Consider the following 4316-nt stretch of genomic DNA (forward strand, 5'->3'; position numbering starts at 1 on the left):
ATAATCGGGAACTGATCTCCATGTCTCAAGAGGGAAAGTCTATCCGTGTACTCTCGCTGGGGGAACAGAATAGAGGTGTGCCGAAACACCTGTCAAAGAAGGAACGCTCGTTGTGACAAGCTAAGTCTTGGATAAGAAATAAGGCGATAATTTGCTGTTGGCTTGGAAGAGGTGGATCCGGGTGAAGAATATACGTCAAACGGACCAAATATACGATATAGCGCCAAGGAAGAGGCGCATCAAAGATGGGCCCACAAAATAACGAACTCATAACGAATTTTTGAAAATTCGTATGAAGGGAAGCTAAGGAAGAGGCGCAGCAAGAGCTGCGTCCCTTGGAAGAGGCGCAGCACCTGCTGCGTCTATTCCTGAGCGTGGCAATTCTGCGTGAAAACCTGATGAAACAGGGGTTTCATTTCATTTGTTTCGAAACATAATTCCTCAATTTCTCTCTCAAATTCCAACCATTTCCGTCAAAATTTGATCCAAAAGCTTGCATTTTCCATGACTAATCGAGGTATGTGTATCAATCTTGCATTTATCTTCTGTATTTGATCAAATGGGATCGACAAAATTAGGGTTTTCGACCCTAATTAGTCGAAAATTTGGGGCTTTTCCCCCAAACGACTTTGCCTTGCGAAATTGACTTTGTAAATGGCCAATTGGTAGTATAAGGATCATAACCATGTATTTGTTTTGAATTTTCGTTGAGTTTTGAGCATTTGAGTGAAATTGAGACGGTTTCACAGCTAAACCGTAAATTGCTTCGAAAATAGCCTTAGGATTGCCCATTTGCGACGAAACTTGATATTTGGAATCCTTGTGTGATGGGTAAACTTCCTACCATGTCGGAATTTTGATTGGTGACGGCTTTTTCAGGACGCTTTCTAGGGCATAATCGCCGTTATAACGAAATGCTGTCGAAATTCCGACTTGAACCTATGACTAGGCTTCAACTTAGGCTTGACTTGACCTAAATTACCACATGAGCGGATGGGTTTGTGGGAAAGTTGCCAAAGATGGCGAGAAAAGAGCGATTTCGGAGCTCCGAAAACTCGAAAATCCCCTAATCAAGGCTTGTCGTCACTTGACGCGCCCTAATTTTACTTTAATTTTGCAGGTGACGAGGCTTCTACGTCTGGGAGGGCTCCCATGGACGTGGACACTGCTATTGACCCTTCTCAGGTGCTTGAGGAGGCGTTGGAGGAGGCTTTCACTGCTGCGGTGACGGCTGCTGAGGACGAGGTCCGAGAGGAGGAGGCTGCTGAGGAGGAGGAGGCCCCGAGACGGGCGAACGTTGGACTAGGTGGTCGCCAGCTGAGGGGAGCGCCTGCGTGGGCTGAGACTTGGGACAGTAGGCACCTGCTCTGGGCTGCGGAGAGTCACCTGTCCTACAGGACGGTGAAGAGCTTGGTAAATAGAATTCATCACTCTTCATTCATCTTCTTTCATTCCTGTTTGTCATTCCTTTTATTCTTAATTTGAGCTAAAGATAGCTTTTGTTTCAAATCAACATAGGAGGCCGGGAACATCAGGTCGTTCTCGGGCTACACGACGACGATGGGGTGCTATGAGAGGCTGTCGGCTGAGGAGCAAGCCATGATCGATCGGGGAGCGTTCGGCGCCTTGGTGCAGGCTTGGAGGGATATTGCGAGGAGGAAGCTTCGGGCTAACCTCAGTCTCGTCCGAGCCTTCTTGGACCGGTTTTGGGACACGACCTCCACGTTTCACATGCCTTTTGGTGAGGTGGGGGTCACGTTGGAGGATTACGGCATGATTTCTAGTCTGCCGTGTGGGACTGAGGTGATGGAGTGGCCGGAGACAGCCATGAGGGTTAACTCGGCGGAGGCTAGGAGGTAGATCGGCTGGAACTTGGCGCCGAAGGCGGCTGCGGTACCTGGCTTAATGTCTAGTTCTTACATGCGGGACTACTTCGCGGGGAAGACCCCGGCGTTGGTGGTGATCGAGGGGAGGGAAACGGCTCCTCCTCCTTGCACTGCAGAGCAGAGAGTCCGCTTGTGGCTCTGGTGGTTCTTGTCTTCGATTTACCTCGGAGACAAGGGAGAGAGGCTTTCGACGAAGCTTCTTCCCTTTCTTTCTGACCTGAGCTTCCTAGGCCGTTGGGACTGGGTCACTGCTGGTTTTGCGGTCCTCATCCGCTTCATGAGGGCCATGGTTCATCTGGAGTTGATGGAGAAGGGGACTTCTCCTGTTGCTGTCGGCCCTGGACTGCTGTTGGAGGTATGAACCTTCACTTCATTTCATGAAAGATCATTCCATTTTCTTACCAAATTACAAAAGATCGTTGTTGATTATCTTGTTTTACAGGCGTGGGTGTACTCCTACTTTTAGGGCCTCGCGCCCAAGAGGACGGAGCCGGTGGAGAAGGCCTATCCCGTTGTGAGTGATTGGGTGATATGCCGCATGAGGAGTCGGCGTTCCTTCCACGACGTCTGTCGGCGGGAGGTGAACGCTCTTCAGCTGGACGGCGTGAGTATTTCACCTTACATTTGTCCGTGTTTCTTTCTCCTACTTTTAGAACTGATCATAAGAATGACCATTCGTTTGCTTTTTTTCTAGTGGGTGCCCAGGCCTTGGGAGGAGTACGCTGAAGCTTCTCCTTTCGTGGCTGAGGTCCTTCGATCCAGGAGCTCGAGCCGGCTGCTGCTGAGACGTCGATGGGTCCTGTGTGGTACTTGGGCGAGCGCCTGACTCGGCAGTGCTCTCGGGACGTCTTGACGGGTTCTCATCGATCCTCCTCGGACGATGTTTAGGGAGCCTTCTGAGGCTGAGAGGAAGGCTGACTTGGCTGGCGTCGGCGGCGACGCCCTCCTTCTTCCTGGTGAGGACTACTCGGCGTTTCTCTACGGGAAGTTGGCGTACTGGCCGGTTGTGGTGAGTGCTTTCATTTTTTATTGTTTGAGCATGTGATGAAAGATTATCGGTCAACGGAAATCATCTGATCTTGTAGGAGGTCGAGGCGGCGGGCATCGAGCCCCCAGAGTACCCCGAGACTCTTAAGTACACCGACACGACGGGGATGACGACGATCTCCGAGCTGCGTGACTTTGACGTGGCGGTGAGAGATGCTGGCCTGGACGAGTGGCAGCATCTCATTCGGAGGGTGAGTTTTCTTACTCGTGTAGTTTCCGTGTAAGAACACATTTGCTCAAGTTTGTCCAATTGCTAAACATTTTCCTTTTGAAATGCAGGTCGCGCCATCCCAGTTCGTGGCTTTGTGGAGGGTAACCAACCGGCTACGGGCTACTGCCGTCGAGTCACTTGTTGGTGGCCGAGGACGTCAGGTATGAACCTTCCGTTTACTTTATTTTTGAGTTTTCTAATATTCCTTTATGCTTGGAGTGATTGGATATGAGCCAATTTTGTTGTTTGCATAGGGAGCGTGAGCTGGAGCGAGAGCTTGCCCAGTCCCGGGAGGAGACAACTCGTCTGCTGAGGGAGCTCGAGGCCCGTGACGCTAAGGTTGCTGCTCTCAAGGCGAGAGTTGCTGCGCTCGACGGCGACCAGCAGTAGCTTCCGCGTTGCTTCTTGTTTTTTGGTTGTATTTTTGTACATTTATACATATTTAGACCCACTTTTGGACACCTGGATTTTGTTTTGGGGCTCGAGCCCCCAGTTTAGTGTACATATCCCCTTTTTGTTGTATATATGATGGCCTGAATGCCTTTGCTGCTGGGTTGCTTTGTTTGTACCTGCAGGTTAGCTTTGAACAGGTTTGGTAGATGACGGTTTACGTCGTCATGCTGCCGAAATTCACACAGAAATCATATAGAACATATATTTGTACACATGACCTAAATTAGCGCAAAACAATGACTCGAAAAAAGCAAAAAAAATGACCAGCAATGAAAAATGCACAAATTTGGTCAGAAATGACCGGACGGTAGGGAGGGTTACCCCCTAAAAAAAGAAAAAATAAAAACATATAAGTTTGAAATGGAGAGTGAAATGATTCCCCAAAAAGAAAAGGTAAAGAGAAATGTACAAGTGTGCTAAAATGACGAAAATGTCGATATCATCTCGAGATGCGTGCCCGCGAAATTAGGAAACACGAAATATGGTAACCTGACGCATTTACCAAAATAATAACCCGTATGAATAGGAAATTATTCGTTGAGGAATTTAGGAAAGATGCAACGCAGAAAATCACAGGAAAAGTCTTGAGGAAGAGCGCGCAAGAAGAGTCGCGTCCCTTCTCAAAGAGGCGCAAAGACACTGGCCGCGCTGTTCCCCTGTGTGTCCGTTCTGACGGATTTTAGGAAACAACTTCTAGTATAAATAGAGACGTCGAGGGA

General features: G+C 49.0%; 1 long non-coding RNA gene across 1 annotated transcript; it reads left to right on the forward strand.

Annotated features, from left to right (window-relative positions):
* The first annotated feature begins 2891 nt into the window (after positions 1-2891).
* Positions 2892-3636, forward strand: LOC141658772 (uncharacterized). The gene is made up of 3 exons (XR_012549412.1): positions 2892-3124; positions 3213-3305; positions 3399-3636. It is a non-coding gene; the product is annotated as an uncharacterized LOC141658772 (long non-coding RNA).
* The last annotated feature ends 680 nt before the right edge of the window (positions 3637-4316 follow it).

Source organism: Silene latifolia, chromosome 6, assembly GCF_048544455.1.
Source record: "Silene latifolia isolate original U9 population chromosome 6, ASM4854445v1, whole genome shotgun sequence".
Taxonomy (NCBI): domain Eukaryota; kingdom Viridiplantae; phylum Streptophyta; class Magnoliopsida; order Caryophyllales; family Caryophyllaceae; genus Silene; species Silene latifolia.